Raw genomic sequence first — 23,525 nt, forward strand, 5'->3', positions numbered from 1 at the left:
TACTCAGAGGCTGTCTGTAGTGCGGAAGGCTCCCCATGTGGGGGATAAGCTTCTCCTAAAGCCTCTTGTTTTCATAATGGACCATTGCACTCAATAGGCCCTTCAACACCCACTATCTAGAGTGGAAAACAACTTGTCTAGTGGGCATTACACAGGTGTAACTACATTGGCAATAAAGATACATCATCAATATTCATAACTTCAGATACAAATAGGATACATGCATACAAATAGGATAATCATATTTAGCAAATCATAACCTTTCCAATGACATCTCACATAACATATCTTGCATAAAATACATCATGATTATGTCATAATCATATCACAATAATATCACTATGAAGAATAAAGAAAAGGAGTACTTGTGGCACCTTAGAGACTAACCAGTTTATTTGAGCATGAGCTTTCGTGAGCTACAGCTCACTTCATCGGATGCATAGCATATCGTGGAAACTGCAGAAGACATTATATACACACAGAGACCATGAAACAAAACTTCCTCCCACCCCACTGTCCTGCTGCTAACAGCTTATCTAAAGTGATCATCAAGTGATCATCAAGGAAGGCCATTTCCAGCACAAATCAAGGTTTTCTCACTCTTCCCTCCCCCCCCCCCCCCCCACACACACAGACACACATACAAACTCACTCTCCTGCTGGTAATAGCCCATCCCTCTTTGAAACCTCTCTTTATAATGCGCATGATAATCAAGGTGGGTCATTTCCAGCACTAATCCAGGTTTTCTCACCCCCCCACACACACACCCCCCTCCAAAAACCACACACACAAACTCACTCTCCTGCTGGCGATAGCTCATCTTACAATGTGCACAGCAATAATCCAAGTTTAACCAGAACGTCTTGGGGGGGGTTTGTAGGAAAAAAACAAGGGGAGATAGCCACTCCCAGTCTCTATTCAAGCCCAAATTAATAGTATCCAATTTGCAAATGAATTCCAATTCAGCAGTTTCTCGCTGGAGTCTGGATTTGAAGTTTTTTTGCTTTAAGATAGCGACCCTCATGTCTGTGATTGCGTGACCAGAGAGATTGAAGTGTTCTCCGACTGGTTTATGAATATTATAATTCTTAACATCTGATTTGTGTCCATTTATTCTTTTACGTAGAGACTGTCCAGTTTGACCAATGTACATGGCAGAGGGGCATTGCTGGCACATGATGGCATATATCACATTGGTGGATGTGCAGGTGAACGAGCCTCTGATAGTGTGGCTGATGTTGTTAGGCCCTGTGATGGTGTCCCCTGAATAGATATGTGGGCACAGTTGGCAACGGGCTTTGTTGCAAGGATAGGTTCCTGGGTTAGTGGTTCTGTTGTGTGGTATGTGGTTGTTGGTGAGTATTCGCTTCAGGTTGGGGGGCTGTCTGTAGGCAAGGACTGGCCTTTCTCCCAAGATTTGTGAGAGTGTTGGGTCATCCTTCAGGATAGGTTGTAGATCCTTAATAATGCGTTGGAGGGGTTTTAGTTGGGGGCTGAAGGTGACGGCTAGTGGCGTTCTGTTATTTTCTTTGTTAGGCCTGTCCTGTAGTAGGTGACTTCTGGGAACTCTTCTGGCTCTATCAATCTGTTTCTTCACTTCCGCAGGTGGGTATTGTAGTTGTAAGAATGCTTGATAGAGATCTTGTAGGTGTTTGTCTCTGTCTGAGGGGTTGGAGCAAATGCGGTTGTATCGCAGAGCTTGGCTGTAGACGATGGATCGTGTGGTGTGGTCAGGGTGAAAGCTGGAGGCATGTAGGTAGGAATAGCGGTCAGTAGGTTTCCAGTATAGGGTGGTGTTGATGTGACCATCGTTTATTAGCACTGTAGTGTCCAGGAAGTGGATCTCATGTGTGGACTGGACCAGGCTGAGGTTGATGGTGGGATGGAAATTATTGAAATCATGGTGGAATTCCTCAAGGGCTTCTTTTCCATGGGTCCAGATGATGAAGATGTCATCAATATAGCGCAAGTAAAGTAGGGGCGTTAGGGGACGAGAGCTGAGGAAGCGTTGTTCTAAATCAGCCATAAAAATGTTGGCATACTGTGGGGCCATGCGGGTACCCATAGCAGTGCCGCTGATCTGAAGGTATACATTGTCCCCAAATGTAAAATAGTTATGGGTAAGGACAAAGTCACAAAGTTCAGCCACCAGGTTAGCCGTGACATTATCGGGGATAGTGTTCTTGATGGCTTGTAGTCCATCTTTGTGTGGAATGTTGGTGTAGAGGGCTTCTACATCCATAGTGGCCAGGATGGTGTTATCAGGAAGATCACCAATGGATTGTAGTTTCCTCAGGAAGTCAGTGGTGTCTCGAAGGTAGCTGGGAGTGCTGGTAGCATAGGGCCTGAGGAGTGAGTCTACATAGCCGGACAATCCTGCTGTCAGGGTGCCAATGCCTGAGATGATGGGGCGCCCAGGATTTCCAGGTTTATGGATCTTGGGTAGTAGATAGAATATCCCAGGTCGGGGTTCCAGGGGTGTGTCTGTGCGGATTTGATCTTGTGCTTTTTCAGGAAGTTTCTTGAGCAAATGCTGTAGATGCTTTTGGTAACTCTCAGTGGGATCAGAGGGTAATGGCTTGTAGAAAGTGGTGTTGGAGAGCTGCTGAGCAGCCTCTTGTTCATATTCCAACCTATTCATGATGACAACAGCACCTCCTTTGTCAGCCTTTTTGATTATGATGTCAGAGTTGTTTCTGAGGCTGTGGATGGCATTGTGTTCTGCACGGCTGAGGTTATGGGGCAAGTGATGCTGCTTTTCCACAATTTCAGCCCGTGCACGTCGGCGGAAGCACTCTATGTAGAAGTCCAGTCTGCTGTTTCGACCTTCAGGAGGAGTCCACCTAGAATCCTTCTTTTTGTAACGTTGGTAGGCAGGCCTCTGTGGATCATTATGTTGTTCAGAGGTATTTTGGAAATATTCCTTGAGTCGGAAACGTCGAAAATAGGATTCTAGGTCACCACAGAACTGTATCATGTTCGAGGGGGTGGAGGGGCAGAAGGAGAGACCCCGAGATAGGACAGCTGCTTCTGCTGGGCTGAGAGTATAGTTGGATAGGTTAACAATATTGCTGGGTGGGTTGAGGGAACCATTGCTGTGGCCCCTTGTAGCCTGTAGTAGTTTAGAAAATTTAGTGTCCTTTTTCTTTTGTAGAGAAGTAAAGTGTGCGTTGTAAATGGCTTGTCTAGTTTTAGTAAAATCCAGCCACGAGGAAGTTTGTGTGGAAGGTTGGTTTTTTATGAGAGTATCCATTTTTGAGAGCTCATTCTTAATCTTTCCCTGTTTGCTGTAGAGGATGTTGATCAGGTGATTCCGCAGTTTCTTTGAGAGCGTTGAGAAAACCTGGATTTGTGCTGGAAATGGCCCTCCTTGATGATCACTTTAGATAAGCTGTTACCAGCAGGAGAGTGGGGTGGGAGGAAGTTTTGTTTCATGGTCTCTGTGTGTATATAATGTCTTCTGCAGTTTCCACGATATGCTATGCATCCGATGAAGTGAGCTGTAGCTCACGAAAGCTCATGCTCAAATAAACTGGTTAGTCTCTAAGGTGCCACAAGTACTCCTTTTCTTTTTTCTTTTTACGAATACAGACTAACACGGCTGTTACTCTGAAACTATGAAGAATATGGGGTGCAAAGTCACAGTATACATTTAGCTGTATTAATATAGGAACGACAAACTTAAGCCACACTTACACAATGGGGAATTCTACCCTGGGAAGCAATGACTCTGAAAAAGACTTGGAGCTTATGGTGGATAATCAATTGAACACAAGCTCCCAGTGCAACACTACCGCCAAAAGAACAAACGTGATCTTTGGATGTATAAACAGGGGAATATCAAATAGGATTAGGGCTTGGTCTAGACACTGTTAGGTTGACATAAGCTGCGTTAGCCAATCTAACTGTGGAAGCATCTTCACTTAAATTTGGCTGCCGCCAATGTAAGGGCTTCCTTGTGACGATTTAGTAACACCACCTCCCCAAGCAGTCACAGCCGATGTAATTAGGTCAATGCAGTGTCAGTGTAAACACTGTGATGCTTATCTAAACTACTACTGGCTTCCAGGAGCTGGCCTACACTGACAATACAGGTGCTCCTGGTGAGGACACACACCACTCACACAAGGAGCCAAGTGTGCATACACACCAATGATTTAATAACTGTGGTGGCTGTATGCCGATGTAAGTTAGGTTGACATAATTTTGCAGTGTTGACATTGGCTAGAGAGGGCAAATTGCACCAGTGCCAAATACAACGGCAATAGCTACTGGAATGCTGTGTCCAGTTCTGGTGTCCACAATTCCAGAAGGATGTTGATAAATTTGGAGAAGGTTCAAAGAAGAGTCACAAGAATGATTAAAGGATTAAACATGCTTTATAGTGATAGATCCAAAGAGCTCAATCTATTCAGTTTTGCAAAAAAGAGAATTAAAGAGTAACTTGATTACAAGCACTTAAATGAGGCACAAAAATGTGATAATGGGCTCTTCAATCTAGAAGAAACGAGTATAACAAGTTCCAATGGCTGGAAGTTGAAGCTAGACAAATTCAGACAGGAAATAAGGCACCCATTACACAGTGAAGATAATTAACAACTGGAACAACTTACCAAGAGCTGTGGTGGACTATTCATTGCTGGCCATTTTAAAATCAAGATTGGATGTTTTTCTAAAAGATATGCTCTAGTTCAAATAGAAATTAATTCTGGAAAGTTCTGTGGCCTGTACTCTGCACGATGTCTGACTAGAGGATCACGGTGGTCCCTTCTGGTCTTAGTTTTATATGCCCTTGTGTAATGGGGTGACCCAACCTGGGACGGGTGCCCTCCTGCAGCAAGCCATGGTACAACAGGTAAGCCTACCTCAGTTTCTCTCCTTCAGAGTCACCAGTAACTCCACATCAGGCTGTCTTGCCTCAATAGTGCCCCTACTTGGGGCTGGTTTATTACAAAAATGTAGTCCATAATAAAAGTCCCAAACAAAGTTAATTTATCACCCAGTACATGTAGTCCTTAAAATCCCAAAATACCTAGTCCCTCGATACCCCACAAGTTACTCTGGCATCTTCTGCCATACCTGGGCTCTTCTTCTGACCTTATCCATCCTTTTTCCAGGACACCAGCCCTAGCTCTTCCAGCTGGACTGCAATCCCACTCTTTCAGGAGGAGCTGCCACCGTCTCTCTGCTGGGAGTTTATCTTCATGAGGGGAGCATCCCTCACTCTCCCTGGCTCTCAGCCCTCTGGCTCCAGCTCTTCAACATGGAGACTGTAGGAGAACCCTTCTGCTGCTCCCATCTTTAGTCTCCTTCAGCTCTCACCTTTGGCTCTCCATCTTGGAATGCAGCAGCAGGCAACTCCGTCTGTTGCTCTCTGGCCTTCAGACCTCTCCAGCCCTGGCTCTTGGGCCAGCAAACCCTTCTTGCTGCTCTCCTGCCTTCAATCTTGCTCCATGAACCAGCTACAGCTTCCTTCAGGGACCTCCTCCAGTCTCTGGCAGTTCTCACCTTCTAATTCTTGACTCTCTTGCTCCCGGGCATTCTCACCTGCCCTCTCCTGACTGAATCAGGCAGCTCACAGTTGCCTCTTTTCCTGACTGACTCTCATTGTCTGTCCTCTGGCATTCCCCCATTTATATGGCCAACATGCCCTCTCTTACAACAAACTGGAAGGCAGCTGACAAGTCAAAGGTGCATTGGATCTTGCGGTCTCTTAAAGGGCCAGTGACACCTATATTGGTGGTTCTCAACCTTTTCCATACCATGACCTCATGTTACAACAAAACTAAGTTTCCAGACCCATGCACTATACTTTTGGGATCACTCTGCTCAAGCCATAAAGAAGCGGAGGGTGCTCACAACACTACTGGACCTGTTTTCAACCCCTTCTACAGATTGTGTCCTCTCAGGTTGAGAGCCATGGCCTAGATGATAGGATGGAAAATATGCTGGTGCCTGATCTACACTAGCACTTCTACTGTTGAAGGTTGGGTGGAGCTGCCAATGTGCCAGACCAACAACAGGAAAATTCCTTAAAATCCTCCGTGCAGGAACAGCCAGAGGGTGGGAGAACATAAATTTTTGCACAATCAAATTCTTCAGTTATATTTTCCACCTGAAAAGGCCAATTCACTGCCTGTAGCCTTGAGGAAATTATCATGAATGTCAAGGAACAAAGCTGCTGCTTAGACAACAGGACTAAGAGAAGCAAGAGCAGATGAGCTAAATCTTACTCAGTTCAACAGCTCCTTTCCAGGTAGGAGTGTGCAGGTGTGTGCATGTGATTGTGTTAATTCCATAATGACAGTAGAAATCCCTAGATACCATCATGTGCTATGGTAGATCTGATAATGAGAATGAGTTATTGTCACAGTTACTGCATCTCTGACCTCTTCTGGTCCTCTTGGCCTCGAGCTATCACCTGTCTCGGGGTAGAATCATGTGATTCTCCCACTCTCAGACTGGGTCCAGAACTACAGTCTCCGGAGATCAACCGTGATTACCTCACCAGGTCTGACTTATGCTCAGTATCTGTAGCTGTCTTTGGGAGCAATGGCAGTGGTATTCAATAACCAAACGGACTTCTTAAAGCAAGGTATTATAATTTTAAAACAAAAGTGTTCTAGAGAAATCAGATCTTAAAACAATAAGCCAGTCTATTTTCCCTTAGGCTTACCATTTCCTGCACTGAGAATGGCCCAACTCCTTCAGACTCCTTCCATGAAGTCTCTCCCTGGGCTCGTCTACGTAACAGTGCTGCAGCTGCACAGGTATAACACTTATTGAAGATGTTACCTACACAGAGCTTCTCCCGTCGGCCTAGGTACTTCACCTTCCTGAGTGGCAGTAGCTACGGTGATGGGAGAAGCACCCCCCTCGCTCCCCCATTGACACAGAACTGCCTAAACCCTGGGTTAGGTCAGTGTAACTGCATTGCTCAGGGGCAACATAGTTATACCAACATAAGTTGCTCGTGTAGACCCAGCCTCTGTAGACCTAGGGAGGTGGTGGAATCTCCTTTCTTAGAGGTTTTTAAGGCCTGGCTTGACAAAGCCCTGGCTGGGATGATTTAGTTGGGGTTGGTCCTGCGTTGAGCAGGGGATTGGACTAGATGACCTCCTGAGGTCTCTTCCAATCCTAATCTTCTATGATTCTGTGTCAGCCTGTCCACTGGACAGCACCTAACAATTCACCCCCACCTCCTCTCCTGATAAGGCCTTTTGAACTCTTCACTGTCATTTTGATGTCTGGGCTCCCAGGCTGGCAAAACAAGGCTTGCATTTTCATTGGAAACAGCATCTTCCCCCGTTGTCTTTCAAGGGTTTGCTGAGATGTTCTTATCTGGGAAGCCTTCCTGTTTGTTTTTTCCCCAGAGCCCGCTGTTAAGTTACATCAGTACATTTATATAGGAAAGTTTTATAACCCACTGTGCAATAACTTCACCTCACTCACCACATCACAATTCAACAAGTTATTACATCTGCCACAAACAGTGTACCCAAATGCTGCTGCCTGGGCAGGAGTGCGCCCCTCTGTTGCAAAAACAAAATGTATAAGCAAGAGGTGATGTGCAGGTGGAAATAGATATGTGAGGGTCAGAGCACAGGGCTTCTATAATGTCATCCATTCCACCCCCTTATCCTGGAATCGACTGTTCAGAACATATGGAGGGGAATAATGGTTATAATGGACCATTTTACTCTGTACTAGTGACATATTGATACCATGGCCAACAGGGTGTTACTGCAACTACCTCCTTATGACGTGAGACATTCTTATCACAAAAATGGAAGGATCTAATCACAAAAGTACATAACAGAACCAGTAAGTCCTCTCTCTTCCCTTGTGCAGACACACTTTTTCCAGAATAGGACCTTCCAGCTAGGGAGTTATACTGGTATAATTATGCTGGTCAGTTTCCCCATGTAGATAAGTCCTTCACACAACTCTCATTTTAGAGCCTAGCATTTAAACAATTTAGAAAGGTTGATTAGTCAATCCCACCATAAGGATTATCAAGCTTATAAACACATGGTTGTCAGAAGGACTTTTAATTCCTAACACAAGAAATTTTAAGGGTAGAAAAGATCCCTGCTAACTAACATTTGGATCTCTACATATACATATTCATTATTTGTATTGCAGTAGTGCCTATAGGCCCTAGATCAAGCCCCATACATAAATAGCTGTTAACATTAACTTTAAACCAGAACCTCAAGAGAATCTTAAGGAGAAGTCTAACTACCTGGTATAAGCAGAGGAAATCCAGTCAGAACAAAGATGTGAGCTGGGCAGCTCCTCTTGCTGCTGTGTGACATAGTTACTGTATAGAATTTTACGCACATCTCAGGAAGCTAGTGGGGATATGCATAGGGAAGTCAGAGGTGGGAAGGCAACGGTTAAATGGGATGGTATGTGCACAGGTGGGGATGTAGTGGTGATAATGAAATGTGTGCCTGAAAGGCAAGGACAGGGACCGCATGGGTGGAAGGGGATGGTATGTGGGCAGGGATGGCAGAGCAGAGGTGGAACAGGATAGCATGTATGCAGGAAGGACTGGGGGGGATGGAATGAAATTCTTGCAAAGAGGGCAAGGTGAAGCGTGGTGAGGGAATAGGTTATGTGCAGGAAGGGCGGGGTGGAAGTGGGATGAAGAACAGGATTCTGTGAGGAGAGAGGTATATTCATAAGGAGGTGAGTCTAGGTGCCTAGGATACACCCAGATAGAAGGGCTGGAGACTAGGAACAGGTTATGTGCAAGGAAGGCAGGGGTGGAAGAATTATATTGGAATGGGACAGACAGGTTGAGAGATGAAAAACTGAATTAAAACAGCAAGTTACACAATCTCTCAAGAGGTTCTTGAAATCCTGGATAAATTGAGTGCATCAATTAAAGTAGTCCCAGACAGTTTAACCTGGCACAGCCAGCTAGCAATTGTGCAGCAGATCCCCTGAGGTCTAACTGACAGCATTACTGGGGTTATATTTTCACATGAATAAACTGTTCTTGAACAATTTCTCCAATGTATTAAACACAAACACGTTTTTCTTTAGCATCAGGCAAGCAAGTCTCCCCATTCCAGCGAGTTCCTCCCCTCCTATAATTGTATATTTGTGTTTGTGGGACCACTGAAAGCAAAAACCAGACTTCCCCTTAATTGCTGCATTCCCCATGATTCCTCCTGGTGTCTTTAGGGACAGAGTCCTTTACTGCTCATTTTATTTTGTGGAATTCTTCCTCTTCGAGACTCCTAGAGCAACTGGTAGTGTTTATTGATCTTTCCCCACAGCTGTTCTGGTTTTTTACAGGAGGATTGAGATTGATTAGCCTCAGCCCAACATGTGAAGCTCTGGCTGAGCTTTTGTCTTGCTTCCCTGAAGAGTTTTCCCTGGCACCAGTGGAGGTAGCAGCTTTTCAGGGATCAGTATTTATGGATGCACACATGGCAGAAGTTAGACTTCAGCTCCATCTCCACCACAGATATTACTGGGGTTTTTCATGATGACTTCTAAGATCCCTAAGATTAGAAAACTTTAGACCCGCGGTTTTCAACCTTTTTTCATTTGCAGACACCTACAAAATTTCAAAAGGAGGTGCGGACCCCTTTGGAAATCGTAAACACGGTCTGCGGACCCCAGATTGAACACCACTGCTTTAGAGCAATTTGGTGACAATCACTGGGGGGTGGGGAGAGAGCTGTGCAGGCAACACAGGGAAGGGCTGGAGGAGCAAACAGGTGGGTAGGATTGGAAAGAGCCCCGGGGAGCCTCTGGGGCAGTACTGAATGATCTTCTAAAGCAGATGGGCAATTCCCAGCAGCAGCTTTTTCATTTTTACTAATTTGCTTGATATCTCCCTGTTTGCTGCATTCAGCTGGTCAGATCACCCATTTGCCTAACTTACCAGACCACCTGTGGAGGGATATAACAACAACAACATGTACATACATGTTCTCATACACACAGAGTTATGGACATACACATACTATGCACATATGCAAATGACTCTAAACCAAAACCCCAGATCCAAACACTCCTAAACTTTGGGGGTATTGCAAGTCCATATCCGGATTCTGTTGCAAATTTTGCAAGTGGCTTTTATTACAGAGAGCTGAGCTCCGGAGCTGAACACCCTGAACTTTGAAATCCAGATTCAAATTTTGCAGCTTGAGCTTAATTTAGCACCTTTCATCTCAAATTGCTTTACAAACTACAGAAATGCAGCCACCACTGGGATGGGATGGCAGCAGTCAGCTGCACAATAGTGAGGATGTAGAGTATGAATATAACAGTAATGAGTATAAATATAAAATTAATGAGAGTCAGTAATTTAACAAAGGAAGCAAAAAAAAGGGAAACTATAATTATCCAAAATTATTACTGTCTTACCTCTCTGTGGATTCAAAAGAAAGTGAAGCAGAAACCTTTAAATCACAAGTCCTTTCAAGAAACAAGGTGAAGATCCCAGAATGTCTATTAAGCAGCAAGAAGAAAACCTAAAGGCACTTTAGTGACCCTCCAAAACACCCAAAAAAGCTGTCCTGTTGCTAACACAGTTTACCCTTCCTAAGCCTGAGTGAAGTATAGTCTAGCTCCAAATGAGTAACTCAAAGGCTTCTCAAAGTGAGCCTGAAAGCTCAGTACACTAGACTGTTTTCTGTAGGAACCTCCACACCAATCAGCAGCTTCGGTGCCTCCCCCTACCCTGTGGTGGGAGGTACAGCTGGAAAAGTATGTCAGTTTAAGAACAAGAACACGCTTCATAATTTTTCCCTCCGCCTTTTTGGAGACGTCTGTCCTTGAGAAAAATACCTAAATCCTGTCAGTTGTTGACACAGTAACCACACCTAACTTTTTGCTGCTTCAGAAGCCATCTGCAGAAAACAATTCATCATGAGAAAGATTTATCCAGCCTGCAGCACTGTGGTTTTACATGGTTTTGCTTTTCAGTAGGAAAGAAAAATACACAGTGTTTGTATTTATAAACTGGAGACTTCACACCTGGCCCAATTATGTCTCAATAGGACGGTTTTACCAGTTAGGATCTAAAAATCTTTCACATCTCTTAACAGGAAACATATTACAGAGTAAAAGGAAAACTCGTTATTGAAATAAACAGTCCATTTGACAAGCATAAGCAAAGCAAAGCAAAACCTTCTGAGTTTGGAATTAGGTCCTTTAAAATGTTCAGTATTTTTTTCCCCCTGACTGGCCTAAGCCAGTTGCTTAAATTCCTCTAAAGAAATGAGAAAAGGAGTACTTGTGGCACCTTAGAGACTAACCAATTTATTTGAGCATAAGCTTTCGTGAGCTACAGCTCACTTCATTGGAGCTGTAGCTCACGAAAGCTTATGCTCAAATAAATTGGTTAGTCTCTAAGATGCCACAAGTACTCCTTTTCTTTTTGCGAATACAGACTAACACGGCTGTCACTCTGAAACCTGTCTAAAGAAATGTAGTAACATCTCAAAACTTCCCATAGCATTTATAAAATACACAACATATATTTGGTGAAATAACGTAGGGCCAAATTCTGGCTTTAAGTTACACATAAATGCACAGAACTAGCCGAAGCCAGAAAACAAACCTGTGGGATGACACTGTTGCATCAGGAGCTGACTTTCCCAAAATCTATGGAGCTGATGCTCCGTGCACTCAGTCCTGTTGGAGGGGCGGGTTAGGGAGTATTCCAAGGCAGGGCTGATTTTAATGCACCTCCCCATTGGCTGTCCCTGCATACCTCTTCCCTTTGGATCTCGTGCCTCTGTCAGTGTGGGAGCAAGCTGGTCTCAACATAGGTGCTTTGGAAGAGTTCAGCTGAACTCATTTGGAAGGGGTGGGCAAAATGATGAGCGGTGGAATTTGGCCTATTGATTTGAAAAACCTCATTAGCAGCATTTTAATACCAATGTTGTATCTTGTTTTTATATTTTACTTTAAAAACAAAAAAACTTCCCATTTACAAATCTCTCAAGGGGTTAAATCCTGCATTCCTCACCTAGGCAAAACTCCTTTAGGTAAGGACTGAGTATACTCTGCAAGCCTTGACCCAATAACAGATCCACAGAGGGTCTTCATTCTCGGGGTTCTCATTGACATCAGTAGCTGGAATGCTGTTTTAGAAGCAGCTGTGACTTGATAAACTGATTTTGATGTTACATGAAAAAAAATCACTTTACAGAGAAGAAAGAGAAAGGAGCCTGGCTTAAGTTGTCAAACATGCCTTATAATGTGGGTTGCCTTTTTTGGGGGCAGCTAATCGGAGACATTCTGGCTCAATTCTGAAATAAAATTCCAGCATCAATATATGGGTGGATCAATATTTCTCAACATATTTTCAATTCAAATATAGAACTCCCATACAATAGATAATATCCTAGAACAAGCTCTTTTTATTTTAGGAAACCAAAATGTATGATGCTTAGGAAACTATGGTGCACAAAATGTTCACGAAAGCTCACGAAAGCTTATGCTCAAATTTGTTAGTCTCTAAGGTGCCACAAGTCCTCCTTTTCTTTTTGCGGATACAGACTAACACGGCTGCTACTCTGAAAAATGTTGACCTGCAATTCATCTGGATTTTCTTGCTCCTGCTCATCAAAATCATACAGACAAAAAAAATCTCAGCAGGGTACGTCTGGCTTTTATAAGGGGTTGGGTTTTTAAAGTTCTTTCAAATATATTTATTCTTAAGAGATGGGGCCAAATCCTGCTTGATTTAGCCACATGAGTAATGCTACTGAAGTCAGTATGAATAGGGATCAGTCATATCACCTTGGTTAGGAAGCACTAGCCTAGGACTTGGCCGACTAGGAAGTCTCTGTTCCACCACAGGCTTCCTGTCTGACCTTGTGCAAATCACTTAGCATCTCTGAGTAGGTCACACAGCCCAGGGCACTGAGACTCCCTGCCTGGGCTGACAGATGGGGGCTTGCAGGACTCCCACTAGCACTCTAAAGAGCTGTGCATACAGTGTTTTGCAGTTGTGGCTCAGGCTGGAGCTTGGGTTCTGATGCCTAGAAAGGGAGGGGAAGGGTTCTTCAGTCAGTGTAGGTAATCCACTGAATCCTTCCTTCCACCTAGCACTAGCTACACCAGGACTTAGGTTGGCTTAACTATGCCACTCAGGGGTGGGGATTTTTCACACCTCTGAGCAATGTAGTTAAATCGACCTAATTTTCTACTGGTAGACCAGGTCTGTGATAGATAGATGTGTCACATACTCTGAATTTTAATTTCAGTAGGTAATTAGAGTACAATATTTCTGATCATTTGAACCTGGTTATCTGCAGGCACCCTAGATGTACATCTCCACTCTCCTCAGCATGGACCTATTCTGTTCTAAGAGTTGACTTATATGGGGCTTGATCCTGCTTCCATCAAACATGAAGCATATAAAGACACCACATCAGATAAAAAAAATGACGTTCACAGGAACAAAACTAGATTTGATTTCCTTCAATGAATCCTAGTTCAAAGGCAGAAAAAATATTTTGGTCTTAGCCATGGGCAGAAATAGTGAGTACAACATTTCTATAAGTTAAACACAACTGACATGATCCTATGAGCAAAATTTTCAAAAGTGACTTTGAAAGTCAATGGCACTAGGAATATAAGTCACTTTGGTGCTTTTGAGAATTGGACCCTATGTAAATAAAGTGAATCCATTTTCTGTGCAATACAATATTAATGGACAAAAACACCCTCATAAACATTTCACAAGTTACCATTAGCAGAGTTCCAGAAATACCATTCATAGTTAAGATATACGCTATAGTTTTCAGAGTTTTTAGCTTTGCTTATCTGAATTTGTTTTCTGCCAAAGTGTGAAGAGATCATACTGACAGTTTACTCATGTATTATACAATAATTGGAGTGCCTTAGACTATGTACAGGATTTAGAATGGGAGTGTTTAAGCAGTTTCATTCCATGGGATGTCATGATATAACTGGAGATAGCTTAATCTGGGTATTACAATTAGTCTCATAGAGCAAGAGTTTGATCAGATCGCAGAAAGGTTCCATGTCATTTTATAATGGGACTTTAGAAAACAAAAGCACAAATCAGCATAAGAAACGAATTCTTGTGCATAAGCGTCATGCAAAAAATCGCTAGCAGCAGCTCACTGAAGTATTTGCCAGCTATCTTATTTGTGCTCTGGTTCCCGGAGAAGCACTTAATCCTCTGTGAATTCTGGCCAGGGTTTATGGTGAAGTGCAGATAGCAGGGAACAATCTTTGATTACCTGCTGTTTATTTCCAGGGTCTGTTTTGTGTGACAACAGATTTTCAGCTGGATTTTTAAAGCTTAATTATTGAGACAACATATTCAGCACCTCTTGCATTGTCATATGTACTGGTGACCTATTTGATCGAAGATCACACAATGGGATGAGGAAGCTTGCTTTTGTCCTTCCTTAGGATCTTTGCATTAAGGTACCAAACAAGGTGAAGTGAAGCCAGCAAAATGCCTCTCTCTGTCACCTCCTAACTCCTTTAATACAAAATTATAATCTTTCTGTAGGTTTTTGAACTATCCTATCGAATGTAATTCAGAATTATATCCCTGCAATAGAATTCTATAGGATTGCTTTAAAAATTAATGAAAAAAGATCACTCTCTATTGAATTACATAGGATTTTAAATATTTATTTATTTACACCCAGTTGGTTCCATCTCTCTTGCATTCTACAGAACTTTTCAATAAAGGGCCGCAGAACACTAAGCCAATTTTTTTTTTAAATCTCCCATAGTAAAAACACACCGGATATTTCTGTAGTAGAAATGCTACAGCAGCACAGCTGCAGCATATACATTTACTCCAGTAATGGAAGGGGTTCTTCTGTAACTGTAGTAAATCCACCTCTCCAAGAGGCGGTAGCTAGGTAGGCATTGGGACTTTGGTAGGCTTAACTACATCTCTCAGAGGTGTGAATTTTTCACATCCCTGAGTGAGGTCAACCTAACTTTCTAGTGAAGACCAGCCCCCGTAAAAAACAAAGAACACTTTATGGCCTGCGCCTTCTCCTGCTAAAGTCAAAGACAAAATTCCCATTGACTTCAAAGGGAAAGAGACAACAAGTGGCTAAGGCTATGTCTACCTTAGCATTTTGTCAGTAAAATTTTTGTTGGGCAGTGGTGTGAAAAATCACTCCACTCACCAACATAAGTTTCACCGACAGAAGCACTGGTGTGGACAGTGCCATGTCGGTGGGAGAAGCTCGTTGGGGGTGCTTTAATTATGCCAACGGGAGAGAGCTCTTCTGTATGCTGGCAGGTCCATAGTGTAGACATAACCTACGTGAAAAAGGCATGACCTGTACCCATAAACCAGAGATGGGTGAATTCAGCATCTGTAGTTGTTTTACCTGTCTCATCCAATCAGCAAACTGCGCAGTTGGGCCCCGATTCAGCAAAGCATTTAAGCATGAGTTTTGAGGTCAAGTGTTTTACTGGATGATTCTATTAAAATATTACAGATAGACAGACAAACACACAATAACCAAGCTTGAGGCACATATACTGAGTCTCTGCTGCCTACACTTCTATTTACTGTACCTACTAGGATCATGCACAAGCTGATCTGACTGTCCCTAGGGCATAGTTTACAGGTAATCATCAGTTCAGATGGACAGCTTAAATAATTATTGGAGAGGGTGTCATTCCCTGTGGTGCAAAAGTGTGACGCCCATGAAAGGGTTGATTTACGTAAGGCTACTGTTTCCATGGGCTTGATTGACCAGTGAAAGTTTGTTCTAATGATGTAATGCCTGTAACTGAATAACCTGCCAGAGAACTTTGGTGACTGAAGTTTTTGTGGAGCCAGAGGGAGCTGGAATGCTCTCTGCAGCTTGCTTGTGCAGTTTCAGTTAAGCTCATGTGCACTAATCTCTTGCTAAAATCACTTATTTTCTTAATTCAGCTCATGAATCTTAAATAGTTTTACTGTAAACACAATTCTTTCTTCATGCCAGCACTAAAAGTATCGCCACCACCTTACACTTCATCACACCTGATGGCACTTACGTGCTAATAAACAAAGAGTACCTGGGTAGCTGAGGGAAGGAATTCATGGAGTGTCAAATATCAGTATCAAGTGGTAGCACACCATAGCGTACTGCTGCAGTCACCTGTGGCATGAGTTCAGAAACATTCTAGGGATGTCGTTTCACCTTGTTTCACCCCTTAATGTGAGCGCCTTATTGCAAAACTTCCATCTCCCATTCCTTGACCTCCCGCCAAACTGGTCCCCGCAGCACAACATACTGCAAGGAAAGGCCAAACATTTTGTCTGAGTAAGCTTTAAAAATCCATTGTCACCCAAACCAGTCCCTGTAGAGGAAGCTCTTTTTTATGGCATTGTTTGGGTTCTTACACCATTCTCTCAAGTAAATGGTCTAGACGGGGCCATTAAGGCACAGCCCTTAGTAGTGAGGATGTGGGGAGCACACGCAGGAGAGGATAAGGCTACACTTGTGCCTCGGGGAAGTGCAAGAGGGAAGGCTCCCTGTGTCCTCCACACCTTGTGGAGCCATGCAGGACCTGCCTATTAGGCTGAATGCATTCATCTGTGTTGCAGGGGAGCTTGGATGGGGTATCCCTCCCTGTACAAAAATTGTGGGAAAAGCACTGTGACGGTGCCCTCCCTAAGGCTTTATGGAAATATGCTTATGAATATATATGACATAACTGGAATATGTTCTATGCTACATATGCCATGTAACATATCTATGTAAAGGTTATGATCTACTGAATCTATTAATCCTATTTGTATGCATGTATCATTTTTGTATTCGAAGTTATGAATATTGGCCGTGTACTGGCTTGATTTCTAAATAACCTTAGTAGAACATTTGGTCAGTTCCTGGAGAAAGGAATTCATAAAGTAAGTGCCCAATCAAGAAGCACTTAAGGAACAATGAATCTTGAAAGGCTCCAGTCCACATAAGAAGTCTTCCTGGAGGCATTCAAGACACCATGTGGGCAATGGCTTCTGCCGTAAAAACTGTGAGTCATTCATGGACATGTGACTTGCCCAGGTGACTCCAGAACTCCATCTTGGAGCTGGACTTTGCATAGGAGAGAGGAGGGGGTCTCCACCCACAAGAGAAAGTCTATTTAAGCCTGTGGGAGACCCCTCCATTAGCTCTTCAGCTGGCTCTCCACCCCCAAGAAAGAAACTAGAACAAAGGACAATAACCACAGGGGGTGTGAGTGATTGCTGGACCCTAACTAGAAGGAGATCAGTCTGTAAAAGGAAGCTTACTGGAACTGGTGAGGTTTTGTCTGTATTCAGTTTTATTAGACATAGACTTGTGGGTTTTATTTTATTTTGCTTGGTAATTCACTTTGTTCTGTCTGTTACTACTTGGAAGCACTTAAATCCTACTTGCTGTATTTAATAAAATCACTTTTTAGTTATTAATTAACCCAGAGTATGCATTAATACCGGGGGGCGGGGGGGCAAACAGCTGTGCATATCTCTCTATCAGTGTTATAGAGGGTGAACAATTTATGCATTTGCTCTGTATGAGCTTTATACAGGGTAAAACAGATTTATTCAGGGTTTGGGCCCCATTTGGAGTTGGACATCTGAGTGTCAAGGACAGGAACACTTCTGTAAGCTGCTTTCAGTTAAGCCTACAGCTGTTAGGGGACGTGGTTCAGACCTGGATCTGGGTTTGCAGCAGGCTAGTGGGTCTGGCTCAAACCAGGCAGGACACTGAAGTCCTAAGCTGACTGGGCAAGAAAGCAGGAGCAGAAGTAGTCTTGGCACATCAGGTGGCAGCTCCCAGGGGGTTTCTGTGATCCAACCTGTCACAAGCACAACTGGTACATTTTGGAGTAAATTCTAAAGAAATGGAGAGGGCAACACTGTAAGGATGAAAGCTGCTCCTGAAGGGAGCAACAGGATGCTCCAGAAATGCCTCTGAATACCTGAGAATCCAAAGCAGATGACCCAGTTGTGTATGACTTGTGTGTGTGAGAGGTATTATGGGAAGCTCCTAAACCCTTTCAGTTCCTGCTTTTTTCCTACCATGCAACAGCACCTCTCCTGTTGTGACTAACAGGAGCAAAGCCTTCTGGGACAGATTAACTCCACTAGTAGCAGGGTAGGCAGTCAACATGAAAGAACAGGTTCTGGAGACCCCAGCACAGTGACCACTTAACACTAAAATCTATATTTACTTTTGCTCATTAAAGATTTGCAAGGAGTAGGGCAAAGTCTGAAGGATGGTGAAAATTGTTTCCCCATTACCTTCTGGCCAGCACAGCTCTGTTAATTATTAAAAGACACATGGTTCTGTGTTAGAATTTTGGTTTTTTGGGGGATGGGGGAGATTTAATGTCATCCTGTGACTTTTGACTTTCAGACAGGTCTCTGCATTCATTCTTACTATGTAGAAGTGTGTGCTGGGTTCCGTTTATTGTAGGGCCCTTAAAAGTTGTTGAGAATGTAAGTTTTGCTGTCATTAACCATGATCAAGCAATGCACTTAAGCAGGTGTTTCAATTTAAGTTCCGTTGATGCCAATGGAACTAATTACATGCTAGAAATTAAGCACATTCTTAAATACTTTGCTGGTTTAGAACTATAGTATGTTTTTCTTTAAAAAAACCCCAAACTGTATAAGAATTGCCGATAGGGAGACAGTTATATGCACTGCACCCTTTAGCATCATCCACCCATGGCAACAAATGTTTTTCCAGACTTCTCATTTACAGGGAGAAAGAAACCTTGTGGGTTAGGTGCCCTCCCTTCTTAAAAGGAAAATCCTGTTACCGTGCCTAGAATATTAGTGTACAAGGCTCTTGTCCAGTTGGCCTAATAAGTTGTAAGACCAGTTTGCATTCAGCTTTGCCTGACAGGTTTAATTTCCTCCTTTACCCATGAATATTCCTTGTGGCTGGAAAGGGTGCTGACAACAGTGGAGTTTGCAGGCTGTGTGCTTTCCCAGGCATATCCTCTTGTGGGACGGGACAGCATTATTTGATCAGAGCTACTATGTCATTTTTGCAATAATGTTCTTCCCTAGTTTAATTCAATTTCTGATAATAACAGTGGCCTTGGGCAAATAACTGGACCAGAATCTGCCACCATTATTCAGGCTTAGTAGTCCCAAGAAGAGCTGGCTACTAAGCTGCTACTCAGTGTGAGTGTGTCAGAATCAGGACCATAGAATTTTGGGTCTAAACCCCAGAAATACCGGGGGCGGGGGATATCACTTTCTCTCCCTCTCTTTCCTATACACATAAAAATGGTAATAACTACATAAACTGCCATGTGAGTTTTTGTTTTTCCAAACTGACTCTTTAAAGATTTAACCCCAAAATGGGTGCAAGTCAGTGATACATTATTTTGCACTTGTATGCTAACCAGTCTTGGTGTGCACGGACAGAACCCTGCAGAACTATCTATTGATGTTACTGTTAAGAGCGTAAACAATCCATGAAATAAAAGGCTGTTCCAAGGCTGTGGGCAGACCCAAAGGATATGCATTTAATGGGGATTTTAATAAGCCATTCCCTCTGAACTTACAGCCCAGCCCTTTGACAATTCCCAACCCATTGCCATGGGCTAAAAGGTACTGCAAAATGCATGCATAAAGGTACTGCAAAATGCCTTCTAAGTGTGAACTCTGAAGTTTGGAGGAGTCAGGGTGACAGTAACACCCCCACATTTCCACTCCTGGCCCTGGCTTTCTGAATGCATGTGTTCAGGTCCTACTAATAGATTTTTTTTAAAAGTACTAATTAGTCTTGTTTGCTTATTATATTTCCAGAAATGTGGTGGGACTAGTAGTTAACTTGCTCTTAAGTTTTTTCATTTTATGCAGATTTATCAGTATTTTTACATACTACTTAGTGTAACTAACTTATACCACAGTAGTGAGTGCTATGGAAAGGCCAGTTTATTAACTGAACCACTTTTCATATTTTACATGCTGTCTTTTGCTAATAGTCCTTAAGATTTGAATGTCTGGAAGGCAATGGAACATTCTCAGTGGAGAGCCCTCAGCACTGGAATTCACTATCCCATTGGTTCATCAGAATCTGAGTCTGTTGATTTTTTTTTTTTTTTTGCTTATCTATTCACTGTGGGCCAGATCCACACAGGATCACTTATGTGGTATTTGGTACTCAAAAATTCTGAGGGATGACAGGACAAAAGCAGATGTGGACAAAGAGGGGAGTGATTTGGATGTACTCTGCAAGAACTAGGAACCTTCAGACTGCAATAACTTCTGAGAACTTACCAAGCAGAGAGGATTTGAGGGACCTGTCCCAGTCATGAGATTGTAAGGGGTTAAAGGGAGATTGGGCTGGGCTTTCTTTCCTCTGGCTATTGAGAGAAGTCTTCCCTTTTGGACCATATTCTTCCAATTGAGAACTGTGTTTTAGAACTCACTATGTCTGGGTCACACTATGCCGTTCTTTCTTCCATCCACAGGTGATACTAAGCAACTACTTCAGGGCATTATCTCAAAACTGTACGGCTGTGGATCTTGACTAGGCAATTCAGCTCCAGCTCTGTGCCACAGTGTGAGGCCAGAATTTAATCAGATGACTTTTGCCTGATAAGGGGCAGGTGTGGAGAAGAAATAAGTCTCCTATTTGGGAGAGGACCCCTTTTAGTTTGACACTTCCAATAAGTCACCTGTATTGCTTATCATTTGCAGCTCTGCTGAGAGCCTTCCGCATGAGTGCACTAATTTAATTTTGGATTTAATAAACTCTGATCTGCTGGAGACATTTACTCCTACATTTAGGCCCTCAGTTACTATGGCGACAAATGCAATGGCAATGCCAATGCATTAAATAAACTGAATCACTAACAGAGCTATTTATAGATAATAAGACTGTGCCTTAGGGGTGGATGAACCCTACCATGTTAGGGTTCAGTTTTGGACCAGATAGGTGCCATGACAGAATCTGGACCCTGGCCTTCCTCTTCAGACCGTACTCTTAGAACTAACTCCCAGGAACTCTTCTTACCCTGCAATGTAGCCAATTAGTCCTCCTACCTGCATTTTGGAGAGGGTCTTGGAGTACTGGGGTTTTTTTTGCCATCCACTTTTCCTTGAATAGCCTCATTGGTGTTCCTCTCTGCTGACCCCAGCTCACAAAGGCAAGATTTAGCTCAGCAGACTGAGATTGGTCTAGATTTCTGCTTCAACTCTTTTCCTAGCCATGTGGTGATAATGACATTTTGACCCATGTAATAACGACAATTCAATTTTCTTGGATTATTGAGGATATAGCTCTTAAACAATAGGCTACTGTTGTAGCTATTGCTTAGTTGAACACTGTAGCTCTTTGGTTATAAGGGAAGATGGTATCCCCCCAATCAATCAAATGGTAGTAAAGCAGCAGAGCATTTCATGTCCTAGAATCATTTCCTTATTTTGTGGAAAACCAGCTTTCCTTCTGCTGAAGAAGCCCAGCATATGCTTTAAAGACAGAGGAAACTAGGAAAAACCAGTGTTTATATAAAAGGATGAAGTTTGTTTAGGAAGGAGACCTGGCCATATTTCACACAGAAGATCTAAGCATTAATTCAGCACTATTTATTTGGCCTTGACTGGCATGCCTGAAAGTGTTTGAGTAAGGACAGGACAGTTTAAACTGTTGGGGCGTCTATAAAGAAATGACTGACACGGATCAAGCCATTTATGCTGCTGTCACTTATGGCAGTGCAGTTTCCTCACAGCGTTGTATTTTGTTTTTAAGTGAGCAAAGAGCAATCTCCTCCTATTTGTATCAGGGGAATGATTCAGAGGGGAGATTGCACAGATCCTGGTTATGTATCAAGCGTAATATACCTTGGGATTCCAAAGCAGCTAACTTAACCCCTATGGAAACCTAAAGGGGATAACTTAAAGACTGGTACAGTGGAACAACATTCACCTGTCCAAGTATTCACAGAAAAAAATAATCTATCTGCTTCTTTGGATCCAGGCCAAACATTGCATTTCATAATATATCAATCAGTTTGGACTCAACCTGCCTGAATTTCTGGTTAATATTTGCTGATCTTGGCAAATATGACACCCATTTCTATTTTCTAAGGGAGGGATTTGCCAAATAAATTCATTTCCATGTGTACAAAACACAAACATCTGAGCTGGATCTACAAGCCTTTTCCTGGCTTGATGGGCCTCTGACAATGCCTCTCTTTCAGACCTGTGCAAAACATTTGACAGGCAGACAGTGACCATTTTTTTGAAACAAGATGTGCATTTTGATCTGACCCAGTGGTATGAACTTTGCTGCAAGCAAAAATGAAGGTCATGTATCCAGGAAGACCTGAATGTTGGATGCCTTGCATCTAATGTTCATCTAGGTGCATTGCATAATCTCACCCTGAATCTTACCTACCTGATAGGCAGCTCCCTGTCAAAGCATGAAGCCTTCAGAGAGGAGTGCAGTCATTTGAGAAATGGATGTTTTTCCCCTTTGAAAATACTTTAAGACCAGATTCTGCCTCATTTATTTATTTCAATGTATAAATATGCAATGAATGGCTCTGGGTGCTGTCACATGGTTGAAAATGTATGGTAGCGAATAAAGTCAGATTGAAACTGTACAATAAAGTGCAGTGTAATTGTCACATTCTGGGGTGCAATCCAGACCTGTGAGGGGCTGTGTCACCACTGCACTACAGCCCTGGGTGCCTCCCAGTGCTTTGTTGCTGTATTTCCCAATCTGGGCCCCTCACAAACAGCATGCAGGTCATACCCTGAATGTCTGTGCATTGTTGCGGCCTGCCAACATTATCCAGCCACATTCTGGCATCCACCAGCCTAGGTTACCACTTGCAGGGTGGCCCCAATACATCCCCAGTCCTGAATTTTCCCCCAAAATGTATGTTCTGTACTGTCCAGCCCTTTTTTTGGACAGTTGAGATATTTTAGGTCTGTTGCCCATGTAAGGAAACACTGTCCAACAGTTTGCTACTTTAAATGGAGTTACCACACAGCTCAGTTTAACCACAACACTGGATTAGTTTTGATTAAAGAATAAAACAAGTTTATTTAATTACAAAGAGAGAGGTTTTAAGTGAGTACAAGGCATTAAAGTCAGAAATAGTTACGAGAAAAAAATAGCACTAGAAAGCATTGTAAAACTTAACAAATTAGACTTGGTTCAAGGTGAAATCCCTTACCACATGTTCCCGGTAACACTGCTAATCAAATTTCCAAATCTGCTTCTGAAGTCCAAAGGCTGTTTCTTTTGTCGTCTTAAGTGTGTGTGAGAGAGAGATGGATAGGGAGGGACACCTTGGGGTGTTTTTGCCCAAAATTCATAGTCTAGTCACCCTTTGAAAGACATTTTCCAGAGGTTACCCCTAGATAAAGTTCATTCTTGCGTGAGGACAGAGAAGACATTTTGTGGTGAAAGAGGTTCCATGCTGTTTACTAAAATGCAGATCAGTTTGTTCCTGCCCCCTTCCCTGCCAAAGAATGGCCGCTTGACAGGTGATTGCCCATCAACTTTGACACCTGGCAAGAGGTGTCAGTTTA

At 42.9% G+C, this 23,525-nt stretch overlaps 1 protein-coding gene across 2 annotated transcripts in view; it reads right to left on the bottom strand.

The window, feature by feature from the left end:
* The window catches only part of SPATA13 (spermatogenesis associated 13), a 127,089-nt gene extending 116,463 nt beyond the window's left edge, over positions 1 to 10,626 (bottom strand). For both annotated transcript variants that reach the window (XM_074958521.1, XM_074958484.1), the window contains exon 1: positions 10,391 to 10,626. The gene's annotated coding sequence lies outside the window, so the exon portion shown is untranslated. The remainder of the gene's footprint in view (positions 1 to 10,390) is intronic.
* Positions 10,627 to 23,525: the final 12,899 nt, after the last annotated feature.

This window comes from Natator depressus, chromosome 1, assembly GCF_965152275.1.
Source record: "Natator depressus isolate rNatDep1 chromosome 1, rNatDep2.hap1, whole genome shotgun sequence".
In the NCBI taxonomy this organism is placed as follows: domain Eukaryota; kingdom Metazoa; phylum Chordata; order Testudines; family Cheloniidae; genus Natator; species Natator depressus.